Raw genomic sequence first — 14,986 nt, forward strand, 5'->3', positions numbered from 1 at the left:
CTTTCTTCAGTTTAAGTCTGAATTTTACAATAAGGAGTTCATGATCTGAGCCACAGTCAGTTCCCAGTCTTGTTTTTGCTGGCTGTATAAAGCCTCTCCATCTTTGGCTGCAAAGAATATAATCAGCCTGACTTCAGTGTTGACCATCTGGTGATGCCCATGTGTAGAGTCTTCCCTTGTGTTGTTGGAAGAGGGTGTTTGCTATGACCAGTGTGCTCTTTTGGCAAAACTCTGTTAGCCTTTGCCCTGCTTCATTCTGTATTCCAAGGCCAAACTTACTTGTTACTCCAGGTATTTCTTGACTTCATACTTTTACTTTCCAGTCCCCTATGGTAAAACGGACATCTTCTTTTGGTGTTAGTTCTAGAAGGTCTTGTAGGTCTTCATAGAACCATTCAACTTCAGCTTCTTTGGCTGAAGAAGTGGTTGGGACATAGACTTGGATTACTGTGATATTGAGTGGTTTGCCTTGGAAACAAACAGAGATCAATCTGTCATTTTTGAGACTGCACCCAAGTACTTATTACATTTTGGACTGTTTTGTTAACTATGAGGATTACTCCATCTCCTCTGAGGGATTCTTGCCTACAGTAGTAATATAATGGTCATCTGATTTATTAAATTCACCCATTCCAGCCTATTTTGGTTCATTGATTCCTAAAATGTCGATGCTCACTCTTGCCATCTCCTGTTTGACCACTTCCAGTTTACCTTGATTCATGGACCTAACATTCCAGGTTGCTATGCAATATTGTTTTTACACCATTGGACTTCACTTTCACCTCCAGACACATCCACAAATGGGCATCGTTTCTGCTTTGGCTCAGCCTCTTTATTCCTTCTGGAACTATTTCTCCACTCTTCTCCTACCTACCTGGTGGAACTCATTGGGAAAGATTCTGATGCTGGGGAAGATTGAAGGCAAAAGGAGAAGGGGACCATAGAGGATAAGATGGTTAAATGCCATCACTGACCTAATAGAGATGAATTTGAACAAACCCTGGAGATAGTGCAGAACAGAGGAGCCTGCCATGCTACAGTCCATGGGGTCGCAAATAGTCAGGACTTAGTAACTGAACAACAAAAACAAGAGAAATACAATCATAAATTATTTGAACAAATCTTATCATGAATGCCACACCTGCTTCTGACTTTGAAATGCATCAAATGGTTTATAAAAGTTTTTTTTTAAATTACACAGCATATTATAATAAGATACATGATAAACTACAGAAGCTGAGATCAGCCTGGGGTACAATTTTTAAATGTAAAGTTGAAGAAATATTCAAAATTAAAATACTCCTTATGAATATTTGAATAAATCATGTAGATTTATCAATTTCCAATTTCTTGATCTTGAGGTATTTTGTTTCTAATATGAAGACAGAAGAAAAAGAACACTTCTTTATCATGTATTTATCTGCATACAATTATGACCCTAACAAACACTGTCTAAGGATTTGTCTTCATAGTGTAGTAGCAGTGGTTGACTTCTGTGGATGTGCAGGAGCCAAAGTTAATGAGAATAAAGAATGGAAGGGAGATATTTTGGTATTACCAGCAATACATTTAACATATTTAGTTGGGCAAAGGCTGTGACATTTGGTCTTTGGATAATGTGATGTGGAGGTAGGCAGAGCCCTTTCATGTGTATTTGATTTCAGGGATTTTCACAGTAGTGAGGAGCTTCTTAAGAGAAGAAGGAAAGGAGTATTGCTCCTTTTTTTTCCTTCTGCCAGACTCATGTTGAAGGCATGGAGGGGTGATAGGGAGTCCTGAGAAGGAACTCATCATAAGGGAGGGGAGATTTATGGGCTTAACTCTAGATCAGTGGTCTTTGGAGGGGGCAGGAATCTTCTACAAGCCAAGTCATCCTGTGAATTGACCTGAAAGAGCTTTATTTCCCAAGAATGATAAAAGATAAGCTGCTGTAGAAAACCCTTTCTAAGTGATTCTGAGAGAGGGATGGTACTCTCTTATACCTAGAGGAACAAATGGGACTTTGGTCAGTGGCTTGAGGTCAGCAGAGACGATGGCAAGAGAAGAAAAGAAAAGGACTGGGAGTGGCCCAGTCAGATGCCATTTTTGCACACTGTTGTTTCAGCAATGTTATCAGACACTGATGATCCATCACTGGCATGGAGGAAGCAGTACTCGAGACAATGACCACTGACTGGGAGCTTTCAGAACTGTACTTCTTGTATTAGAGCAAATTAGCCTGACATTACTTTGCAGTAATTCTATGGAACCAGATATGTCCTTGCACAGTTCTTCGGTCCTGTGCTCAGGGCAGTACAATTAGAAGAGGTGCCTCCATCAGTTTGAGTCCCCAAGAGACTATGGAGAACAGAGACCCCTACCAACCTGAGCAGTACTATGAGCATACAATATACATGTAGTATAAATAAGAAACAAATCATTGTATTAAATCAATGAAATTTTAGGTTAATTTGTTATTGTGGCATAACTTAACCTATACTGACAGGTAGTTTTAAAACCAAATACACTCTGATTTACTTCTGTGCATTTTCCAAAATACTGTGAACATTGTCCAATCTCATGAAACACTGATATAAATTATTCTGAGATTCAGACAGCCACAGAATAGCTTAGTTTAGCACAGTAGAAATATGTAGCAATATGTGCCATAATATGTTGAATTACTGCACGTATTTTTACTTATGTTTTTTGTTTTGTGCTGTATTCAACTCTTTGTCAGCTGTGAGTTAGATGAATCTAGTTCAAGAACATCAGCTTGTAAAAGTTTGAATTTTATAGTGTGTGAGAACTTAAAAGGTTAAATCTTAATTTATCTTGCTGAGATTTTCCAGTAGTACATAAAGTTGCAAAAAATATATAGATTTTAACTCAGCTAGTCTGAATTGCACATAAATGGTCACGGGAAAAAGTTGAAAGCTGTCCAATTTTTGTTTTGTTCTAGCCAAAATACTGGAGACTACTTAAATGCCTTTTGATAGAGGAATGTTTTAGTTATGTTTGTACATCTGTTTAGCAGCCAATAAGAACATGATTTAGATGAATGTACTGAAATGGAAGGTTGCTCATGGTATATGTTATGGTCATTTTTTTTTCTAATTTTATTTTTTAGTTGGAGGCTAATTATTTCACATTTCAGTGGGTTTTGTCATACATTGACATGAATCAGTCATAGAGTTACACGTATTCCCCATCCCGATCCCCCTTCCCACCTCCATATGACCCAGCAATCCCACTTCTGGGCATACACACCGAGGAAACCAGATCTGAAAGAGACACGTGCACCCCAATGTTCATCGCAGCACTGTTTATAATAGCCAGGACATGGAAGCAACCTAGATGCCCATCAGCAGATGAATGGATAAGGAAGCTGTGGTACATATACACCATGGAATATTACTCAGCCATTAAAAAGAATTCATTTGAATCAGTTCTAATGAGATGGTGATGGTCATTTTTATGTGTCAACTTGAGTGGGACACTGAGTGGTCAGATTAACATTGTTTTGGGGTATATCTTGAGGCTGTTTTCAGACGAGGTTCTTATTTGAATTGGTGGACTCAGTATACCATCTTGCCTGTCCCGGTTGGGTGGGCATTTGATTCACTGGGGCCATGAATAGAACAAAAAGGTGGAGGAAGGTTGAATTCCTTCTCTCTGCCTGACTACTGAGTGGAAATAGCAGTCTTTTCCTGTCCTTAAACTAGGACTTACACCATTGGTATTCCTGTTTCATAGACCTTTGAACTCAGGCTTGAATTTATACCACCGACTTTCCTGAATCTTCAACTTGTGCTGATTGTGAGGACTTCTCAACTTTCATAATTGCATGAGCCAATTTCTTATAATAAATCTCATTATAAATATATTGTTTTCATCTGGAGAATCCTAATTAACACAATGTTTCATGAATAAAGCAAACAAGTAGTAGGACAACATATATAGTATAATCTTGTTTTTCTGTTAAAATTATAGTGTTTTGGCATGCAGGCATAAAAATAGTTTAAAACTTATACATCAACCTTAAAAGTGGTTATACTTGGCAAGAGGAAATGAGGACTTGATAAGGAGACTCATTTTTTCTTTTTTTTTACTTCAAATAATTCTATGTTGTCTCATTTATATTTTACAATAAGCATATATATTCTTTACCTAAGACAACAAATAACAGCTAAAACAATTATAAAAGAGACTGAAATAATACTTGATGGATAACTACAGTGAAATATTCTTTGGCATACATACCCAATCTAAATATAGAAGACATTATTCTAAGGAGAAGACTAGACTTCTTTAAAAAAGAAAACAGTATCAGATAAGGTCATTAAGAATTTTAAAGAGGTCACAGAAGTTGAAGTTATGTCTCCAAAGGATCACCAAAGGATCCAAAGGTGTGTCAGTGACGGCAAAGTTTACATGGTCTGATAGTATCTAGTGTTCTCTGCCTAAAGTCCTTCTAAGAAATTTCTCTTTCTAAGTTTTAAGGCCAACAGAGCAAGTGGAAGATAAAAATTGAGAATTCTTAGAAAAGATTTGCCAGTTTTTCCTTCTCTAAACTTAACCAAGTATACAAATGACAGTCTTTTTTGTTAAAGCATTGATTTAGAAAATACATAAAGGGGAGTCTTGGGTAAAATAAAGTTGGAACTATAGCTCTAAATGAAATAATATAGGAAGTAGTTCTCTAAGTCTGGCTTGTTACATGGTGATGTGAAATAGAATCTTTAAAATAACTAAAATCTTTGATACCATTAAATAACCAATACATTCTGCCAACCTGGGTTTCCTAAGATCCTCCTGGGGCCCAGAATCATCTAAGTGTGTATAGTCACATAGCTATACCGCTCTGTTCTAGAAGTGCCAAAGCTTCATTTTCTTTTGTGCTATTTACACATGGCCACTGCATAATGCTACCTTTCGCAAAATTAAGATTTTCATGGACATCTTGTTGTTTATAATTTCAAGGAACAAATAAATATTCTATTGGAGATTTATTCAAAATATGGCACAGAAGGAAAAAGATTTGCATCACAAGAAGTGATGCTATTTTAAAATTTCATTTTGAATTTTTCTGGTTGCATGTTGTAGAAAGGTGTGGTTAAGTACCCAGAATGGAACACTTGCTTAAACCAAAGGGGATTTCCTAATCAGAAGAAAAAGCCTCCTGATATCAGCTGCAGGCTTGAGATACGGCAGGCCTGCCCTGAGTGTGTCTGTTAAATTCAAAGTCATTTCTCCATCCTTGTCAAGCGAATTGAACCCTCTGATTGTCTCTGCCTGGGACAGTGATCCATTTCTAATGTCTGGGGCTAGAGTTTTTGAACTCATAAACTGTAAACTGTATTAAATAAACTGCCTTCTGATTGATGAGTGCTGCTCTCATAGGCTAATTTCTCATCTAAACAGTGATATGAAAATTCTTGCTAAAGGGTTGGTGACAGGACTAAACGGGGGTAATAGCAGACTTAATCAAGAAAGACAAATGGGATTCATTAACAACTGGCACTCGGCAGACAATCTTCAGAGACTTCTTGGTACAATCTCATTGGTCCAATCGAAAATAATTGTGTGCCGCTTTTATCACCACATGCAGAACAAGCCCAGTGAAAAATTATATTGGTGATATTAAGTAGAATTCACTTTTGGATTGAATTTTGTGCTAGGCAGCCCATCTCTGGATGAGAGGAAGGAAGGAAAAAGAAATCCTGGGTTTCATGCTGGAGTTTGTTCTCTGATTAGTTTTTCCACATTGTTCATTCTACCCTGGTACTTATTTTATCAACTAGGTCATACCCTTATTGGCAGGGATATTTATACCAGAGGCATCTGCTTTCTGGCAGGTTTCAGGATTGGCACATGGTTCATTTTGCCCAAGTTCATTGAACTCCACTTTTAGTGATGCTTTATCTTATCAAGCTGTTTCAATTTGGTTTATCTGGCAAGGTTGAGTAACTCTCTAAGAAGAGTCATGCTCCCCTTCTATAATGTAGACAGCTTGCTAGGAAAGTCTGTCTAAATCAGGAACGATTTTTCCCCAGTTCCCCTGCATTTTACTGGGAGAAATGTGACTAAGTTCTTGACAATTGTTTCTGAGCCAAATTAACGCATGCCATTCTCAGGCCTAGCCCACAACACTCTCCCACTCAGTTTTTCACTCTGTTTTCTTGATCTGTGAGCGAGAGTCAGAGGATGCAGCAGATCCAAGGTCCTTATAAAGGATGGAGCCACAGAAAAGAGCAACAAGAGTCATGCTTGAAAAGAACAGCAGATTTTATGTTTTACAAGGAGAAATGGTTCTCATTTATTTGAAGCCACTGGGAGTTGGGGATTTGCTGGGGACATCACCTAGCTTCACTTTGATGGCGGCAGATAGTTTTATAGCTGCCATTTGGCCTATTAGCTTTAGTGACGTTACTTCTTAACTGATCTCCTTAGCTTTTGATTTTGTGTATAATTGGGCTTTAAAGAAACTACCCTTCCACCTTGAACTTGATAGCGCTAAACCCCAGGCCTAGATGGATAAATATTTGTCACTGGCTTTTCTCTTGTACCTTCCCTATCCTCATTGGCCAACCAGGTCTAACATGCGACTGACCAGCTTTCCAGAGAGGAAATGAGATCAGACACACATAAAGCCAACTGACATCTTATTTTCAACTTTTCCCATCTTCAGCATAAAGTTGGTCCAGAGGCTAGGACTCTGAGCTCCCAATGCAACACGCCTGTGTTCAATCCTTGGTCAGAGAACTAGATCCCACGTGCCATAACTAAGAGTTCACATGCTGCAACTAAAGATCCTGCATACTGTAACTAAAAAAAAAAAAAATCTTGCATGCTTCAACAAAGATTGAAAATCCCACATGCTGCAACTAAGAACTGGCACAGCCAAATAAATAAATAAACAAAGATTTTTAAAAAGATTTTATGTAGGAATTTCATGAAGATAACTTATCCCAAGCTGCCTGTCTGACCAGATTGAGGGGAAGCAGAGATTGTGGTCCAGAAGTTTAAGTGCTGTTTAAGCTTCTGTCCTCTGGGCTCCACTTCTGGAGATTCTGGGATGACAACAGTTGGACCACTCTGAGACCCCAACTATGGTGGGTGTTTTTGTGGCCTCATCCACTCTCCTTCAGCTCTCACCATTGCTGGTACTGGTTAGTGGTGTCTAATCTAAGCTTCTGCTGCTCTCCTTGTGAGTCTTTTCATCTTAGCAGGTCTGAAGTGCCTTCAGGGGCAGACTTTAGACTGTGACAGATGGTACTCGGGGCATAAATAACCCAGCATCTTGTTTCCCACCCCCAACAAGGAGATAGCTCTGTGGTATTCCCTATATTACCTCCTACATTTCCTTTTTGGGACCATATTCCAGTTGCCACTCAGCTATAATGCACATTTCATGGTTTTCTGTCTCGTCACATCTCAATCCTCTTAAAGCGGTTTCCTAGGATTAACACTCAAATTAACCACTTGCATCCAACTCATTGTTTCTAGACAGTACCATGCTTCATTTTGCAGATGCTTATGTTAGCTGTTTTTGAGAATCAGTGAATCAATAACGCGGTGTCTCTGTGGTGCAATCAGTTAGAGAATTTGGCTGTTAACCCCTGATGCTGGGAAAGATTGAAAGCAGGAGGAGAAGGGGGCAACAGAGGATAAGATGGTTGGATGGCGTCACCAACTCAATAGACATGAGTCTGAGCAAGCTCCGGGAGTTGGTGAAGGACAGGGAAGCTGGCTTGCTACAGTCCATGGGGTCACAAAGAGTTAGACATGACTGAGCAACTGAACTGAACTGAAATCAGTAGTAGGGGCTGACCTCTGATGTAGTGAACTGTATACTTTGCTAAGTAGCAGATGTCAAATAATATTTTTTCCTCAAACAACTTTTAATTGCATGAAAGCCAGCTAAATTTGCCAGTCATAATTGTTTTGGAGTACTAGAACACTGCAAAACTATAATCACTGATGCATTTTATCCAGTTGAAGCAAACTTCTAGAAAATATGGTGAGTCCATCTCTCTTCTCTGCTCTCATTCTTTTTTAAGGGTTCAATTGCACTCTTTCAGATATGCTACTAATACCAGAAGGACATTATGCCACTGTAGTTGGGGTTGAAAATTTCCATTCAAAATTACCTTCACCCAATTCCAGTTCTGTGCCTGGCAGGTGCAGCGACCCGGCACCTGCCCCAGAAATGGCATCGCACTTCCGCCTATGCTCTAATATCTTCCTACTTATATATGCAAACTTTACCGCCCAGTGGATATGCCAGTGTGACCGAGCAGGAGTTTTTGCCCTTCCTAAAAACTCTAGGAACTGCCTTATCACCCCTAAACAAGCATGGGATCTTAGTAATCTTAGTAACGACTGTGAGCTTGCTAGGATAACACATCTTCAAGTCATTTGACATAAGCACAAAATAAAGATTAAGTAAAAACATCTGCCTTACTCTGCACCGTAGTTTCAGCACAAGTTCTCCTCTCCATCTACTTTCTATCAAATTGCTGCCACCACAGCCTTCCTAATTGGAGATTTTGAAGCTGCTCCAGCTCTAGGAACAAACAGGGTGAGTGGCATGAGGATGTCTTACCTTGACTTCATGCCCGTTCCAAGATCTCTGAGCTTTCAACTGCCTCTTCCCCTTCACTTGGTTGCCTTGCTCTGTGGCGTTATGGCTGCCACATTTCCTATGCCTTTCCTTGTCACTAGACAATTGTCAGAGTGAAAAACCAGTCCCATAGGATTCAGGCCAAGAGAAGCTAAAGTAATCCTTTACATTTTCAGCAGAAGCAGGTGATAGCATATCTTTGTCTTTCAGATACGTAAGGCAATAAAGCCCTCACCTCTCAGCTCACCTTCTCCAGGACCCATGATAATGAGTAAGTTGAGTGGAGATCAGAATTTTGAGGGTAAACTGCCAAACATCCGTCATCACCTACTGATGTCTGTGTTATTGCCCTGAAGTGTTTCTTCAGGTTTTGAAGAGTGATGTGAGAGGGCCCTCCTGCATTGACTCTGGCCACTGAACTGTTGGAAGGGACACTTCTCAATATGCCAAAGTTTTTCATTCCCTGAAGCTAAGGCTTAGCAGATCTCTTCTGATGAAAACCACCAAGCAAAGGCTTGAAACTCACCCAAAGCTATCGAAACAAAGGACAGGTGCTAACTGAAGCAGGAGAACCTGTCTTTCTAGCAAAATTCTTAAGTTAAAAAAAAAAAATCCTCAGAATGTGATTATAGAAATTTTACTTGCTGCTACTGAAGAAATTATATATGTAGCACATATTAAATGTATCTATATTCTTTTATTTAAATAAATGGTTGCCCACTATATAGGAATTACCCCATGTTTCGAAAGTTCACTTTATACCACTTCGCTTTTAAGAAAAACCTACATTAGTGTAACTGTTCCTTAGTATTGGAAGAGGATTGATTCCAGGACTCCTAAGGATATTGAAACCCCCTGGATGCTCAAGACCCTTAAGTAAACTGGTGTATTATTAGCTTATATTCTATGCACAACTTCATACATTCTTTAAGTTATCTCTCAGTTCAGTTTAGTCACTCAGTCGTGTCCGACTCTTTGTGACCCCATGAATCACAGCACACCGGACCTCCCTGTCCATCACTAACTCCCGGAGTCTACTCAAACTCATGTCCATTGAGTCGGTGATGCCATCCAACCATCGCATCCTCTGTCATCCCCTTCTCCTCCTGCACCCAACCCTTCCCAGCATCAGGGTCTTTTCCAGTGAGTCAACTCTTTGCATGAACTGGCCAAAGTATTGGAGTTTCAATCTAATACCTAATGAAAAGTAAATGCTATATAAATAGTTATAAATACAATGTAAATGCTATGTACATAGCTGCTGGTATGCATCAAATTCACATTTTGCTTTTGAAATTTTCTGAATTATTTTTTAAAAAATGTTTCTGATCATAGTTGAATATATGGATGTGGACTGACAGATACGAAGGGCAGACTGTAGCTGTTTTTGCTAATGAAAAGAATCCAAAGAGGATTTTTCACTTTTATGGAAAAAACAAAACTCACAGTAGCCTTCAGCACTAGTTTTGCAGCCAGCCACTTCAGAGGTAGAGCTCACCTGGAGCAGCCAGAGTGGTATCGCCAGGCTCCTTTCCCAGGAACTGCCCTCAGCATCTTAGCATCAAGACCCATGGCTCTGAACTGTGTCTGTAAGCATCTATCAGTGCTTTATCTCCATTTATTTTCTGTACAGTTAGCAAGATGTGCCCTTGGGTAATTGCTTCTTCAGTTTACAAAAGGTTTCAAAAAATGCTGTCTCTTTGGATAGCAAGGGAAACCTGTACACAGTTATCTACACCACTGAATCACTTAATGTTAAGTCTTAGGGTTATACCATATCTTCCTTTATAAAATAAAATCCTTGGTTTACATAATGTATTTATAAACATTATCATTACTGTTATATAAAAAGTTACATCATGTACTTGATTTGATCTCTGCAAGATAATTATTATTCCTGCAATTAAGTGGAGTGCATCTTCAAGTCAGCCTGATAATGGTCAAGAAGACATGTTTTCTAAAACACTAAAAAATTCAAATATGAGAATTTTAGTGGTTAAACTATAAGGTAAAGACTAATGAATTATAGTGACTCTTGCAAAGAGATGCTCAGGACTCAAACTGCCATGACCATGAATAACATGGTTTACAAAACATTTAGAATTGGTCATTAGCAAGAAATCACAAGTGAGATAACATAATTAAATAGATTTCTCTGTAGTTTATTAATAAAGTCTTTGTGTTTGTTTAATGTGACTAAGGAGTTGCATTAGAGATGGGTATTATTTACTTGAGAAGACAAATGTAAACTACTATGTTGAATTTAGATAGCTTTTCCTCCTCGACAATTTTTTCTATTCACAGTCTATCTTGTTGTAGGAAAATAAGAATTGTTAAAAGTGGAGAGTGTGTCACTTGCACACTTTTACCATAATTATCTCATAGGTAAATTGATACCTTATTGTGGAGCAACCTGCCACAGATAACTTCTAATCGTATATGTGTATATATATATTTCCTAATATAGCCTCAGCTGCTACGAGCCAAAGCAATGTGTGTTCTTGTCCTCTGTGGATTTGGCCCAGCATCAAACACCAGATCTTGCATCTCACAGACACAGAGAAAAAATAGAGGCTGAGTTGAACCATGCTAAATTAGACACTAAAAATCATTTTTTATTTATATCTTACTCCCTGCTTCCAGGTAACAACAACAAAAGAAATATTCGAAGAAGTTTTTCTTGCTTTGAGGTCACAATCCACGATACTGCTGGGAACTGAGTGAAACATGGTGTAAAAATAGAAAACTGTCTAATAGTAATCGCCAAATAGAAGTGCCACTTTCTACATGATTTCTAGGTCTGATTCATTGCTTTTGGAAAGCTGGCAACCTTATTTAAAAGTCTGATTTTTCCAGCTCCACAGAAACTTCTTGGGAAATAGGCAACTACAGTTTCTGAGATAAGTTTGGCACTAGTAGTAGGAATAGGCGAACTTACTGGAGTCAGGGACCAGGAATGCAAGCCAGGGATGGTGGCTGAGGCTTCAAAGGGGCAAAGACTATGTGGAAAGCATCTTTTTGTCTCCTAGACAGAAAAGGATACTTTGTGGGAAGTATAACTGAGACAATAGGAACAGATAACAACTTATGTTTGGTCCTGATTCCCTCACTTCCTTGCTGTCTGATCTTGGGAAAATTATTTAGCTGTTAGTTAAGTATGAGTGAAGGATAATAATAACATCTACTTAGTAATCTGTGAGGATTAAATGAGATAATCCATGTAAACCATATAGCCAATATAGTGTATAGTAGGTGTTCATTAATATATACTGTTATTAACAATTCTATAAATTGCATCCTATAAAGGTGAGTGGGGGAATTATCCTTTTGAGTATATTCTCAGCTAGACTATAAAAGGATCTTTTTCTTTTTTTTTTTTTGCAAGGAAAATGTGATTTAATTCTACAAATTTACAAGGCAAGATAAAATAAAAAGAAAACGTGGAAAACCCCACGAGGCCAGCAGTCCAAGACTTGAGGTTGTACCCGTGGCAGCCCTGTGGCAGTGGCGCCCCGGTCCACAGTCTGGACCCAGACAGCGCCTCCAGCGCCTGCGCGGTCGGTGCTCCCCAGGGTGGGTCCAGGTCGGCTGGGAGCCTCAGAACTTGAGGCTGAAGCCCGGGCCCGCGGCCGAGGCCCCCTGGTTTGTGGTGGTGAGGTGGAAGCCCGTCTCCTTCAGGTCGTCGTCGCCCAGCTGGCTGTAGCCCAGGCCTCCCTCAGGAGGTCGTGGGCTGGTGCCTCGCTTCACCCTCTGCTGTTCGCTCTTGGCCGGCCATGTGGGAAACATGGAGGGGTCGATGGGGAGAGGGGTCTCACGGAAATACTCATGCTTGAGGCCGTCTTCTGCGTTGACTCTCCGCCCAGGGAAATATGTCAGAAACTTGTTCATGAGGTCGAAGCCCTGGTCTGAGAGCAGAGCCCCGAAGCGCTTGCGGAGGTTGTTATAGGGGTACTCGGTGAACGTCATCTTCTTGACGGCTGGGAGGTCGTTGTAGCCAGGCCAGATTTTCTCACTGGGGGTCCCCAGGTCCTTGAACACTTTGTTGATCTGATCAATTTCTGACTTCCCAGGGAATAGTGGCTTCTGAGTCAGCAGCTCCCCAAAGATGCAGCCCACCGACCACATGTCCACGGCTGTGGAGTACTCCTTGGCGCCCAGCAAAAGCTCGGGGGCTCGGTACCACAGCGTCACGACCACTGGGGTGTAGGCCTTCAGAGGGGACCCATACTCCCGTGCCAGCCCGAAGTCCCCCACCTTGAGGATGCCTGCGTGGCTCAGCAGCAGGTTGGACGTCTTGAGGTCTCGGTGCAGGATCCAGTTGTCATGCAGGTGCTTCACTCCACGCAGCAGCTGGATCATCAGCGTCTTCACCTCCCCTGGCAGGAAAGGCTGCTTCATGGTCTCCATGAGGCTCTTGAGGTCGTGCTCCACGTAGTTCATGACGATGTAGATCTTGTCCATGTTGCTGCCCACGACGATCTCCCTGACAGTGACGATATTGGGGTGCTGTGCCTTGAGGATGGTGTTGATCTCCCTCAGTGACGTGATTGGGAAGCCCTCCTTCTCCTTCTCCATCTTCAGTCGCTTCAGAGCCACAATTTCATCTGTCTTCTTGTCCTTTGCTCTGTACACCACCCCGTAGGTGCCTTCCTCAATCCTGTTCAGACACTGGAACTCCTCCACACTCCGACAACCCTGCAGGGCAGGCAGGTACTTGGGAAGCTCCTGCTTGAGCTCGATGGGTGACAGGGCTGGGGAGTCAGGCACAAAGTCCCCTTCAGTGAGGGCGCTGCTCTGAGGGGTGCCCTCACCCGCCTCCTCTTCCCCCTCTTCACTCTCTCCAGAATCGTGGTCAAACCGTGACTCTGGAACAAGACGTGGTTTTCATTCTCTCGCTCCTCATCTTCACTCATTTCTTCTTCACTCACTTCTTCGGCTGACTGTCCGGACACATCCTCAGAGTTGCTTCCAGTTTCCTCCTCCTCCTCTTCTTCCTCTTCCTCCTCCTCCTCCTCCGACTCTTCACTGCTGCTTCCCTCTTCCTCTTCCTCCTCCTCTTCCTCCTCCTCAGAACCTGACCCCGACTCCGCTGACGAGGACTCAGCGGAGCTGGTCTTCCTCTCGCTGTCGCTGACGTCCTGCAGGTCAGACAGCAGGTCTCTCTCTTCCACTTTTTCTTCTTTCACTGGCTTCCGGCTGTCCCCCAGCTCAAGCCTTTCTCGAGGCGGCCGGAGAGGGCTCCGGCTCCAGTGGCTGGCTTTCACCTTGTCGCTGTAGTCTTCTCTCACGGTCCGGTGATGTGCAGACACTTCACGCCGGGCCTCCCGCTCCTTGCGCCTCTCCTCGGCCCGCCGCTCCCGCTCCTTCTGCTCCCGCTGCTCCTTCTGCTGCTCCCGCATCTTGCGTTCCCGTTCTCGCTTTCTCTCTAACTGCTCGAGGCGGTCCCTCTCCCTGCGCGAGTGCTCCCGAGCCAGCTCCCTCCGCTTCTGCCGCTCCCACTCCCTCCGAGCCTTGTCCTGCTAAAGGATCTTTTTCTAACCAGCATTCCAACCATAGATAGAGAATATAGTTGCTCAGACACAAGCCTTAGGGCAGAAAAAGATGAATGATGGCCTTTCTGAAGAGAAATTGGATCCTCCCCCTGCTGATACCACTGAAGCCCAATAAATAATGCCAAGAGGGCCTCCAATGCCACCAGTGAAAACTAGAGGTATATAATGATAGGTTTGAGATGAGTAATTTTAAAGCATGACAAAAAAGAGTCATTAGGACCTCTATAATGAATCTGGAGGCTTCCCAGGGCACTATGCTGACCTTCTCTGGGAGATCTACTTCTTAAGCGTGAAAATCAACATCTGTTCTACCTTTGTAAAATGACAGTAAGCAATCACATAAAAGTGATAAAGAACAGTTGAAGCTATAAGGAGTTAAAGCATTTCCTCCTCTCTTCATGTTAATACGTTTTTGCAAACTGAAATGCCTGCTGATATGTGGATAGGAAGGAACATACTTTAGGGAAGGGATTGGCTTGAGTCCTCTGGATCTCAAGAGGGGCTTGCACCCTCTGGGTTGTGTGATGCCCAGAAGGGAGACCTATGAGAGTGCTTCATGAAAATAGAGGTTTCCAAGCACCCAAATTAGGGGTCATTTATTACTGATGGAGCCTGTGAATTAGAGCTGGGTGGTAATAAGCATAAGCTGAGATGTGGAAGTAGGAGGAATGTTAACAACAGAGACCTCTGGCAACAAGAACAGGTAAGTGCTAAGGCCGTGCATACTGATACTCTCAAACCTGCTTGGGGAAAGGCAGATCCTCACAGAAGTGTGCCCAACTGGGCAGAGACAGACTGTCCAAGTAAGCTCCACCCCTCAAAGTCTGGT

The 14,986-nt window shown here is 41.8% G+C and overlaps 1 pseudogene; it reads right to left on the bottom strand.

The window, feature by feature from the left end:
* Positions 1–11,988: 11,988 nt before the first annotated feature.
* On the bottom strand, positions 11,989–14,120 carry LOC136148613 (cyclin-dependent kinase 11B pseudogene; annotated as a pseudogene).
* Positions 14,121–14,986: the final 866 nt, after the last annotated feature.

Source organism: Muntiacus reevesi, chromosome 1 (assembly GCF_963930625.1).
Source record: "Muntiacus reevesi chromosome 1, mMunRee1.1, whole genome shotgun sequence".
Lineage (NCBI taxonomy): Eukaryota > Metazoa > Chordata > Mammalia > Artiodactyla > Cervidae > Muntiacus > Muntiacus reevesi.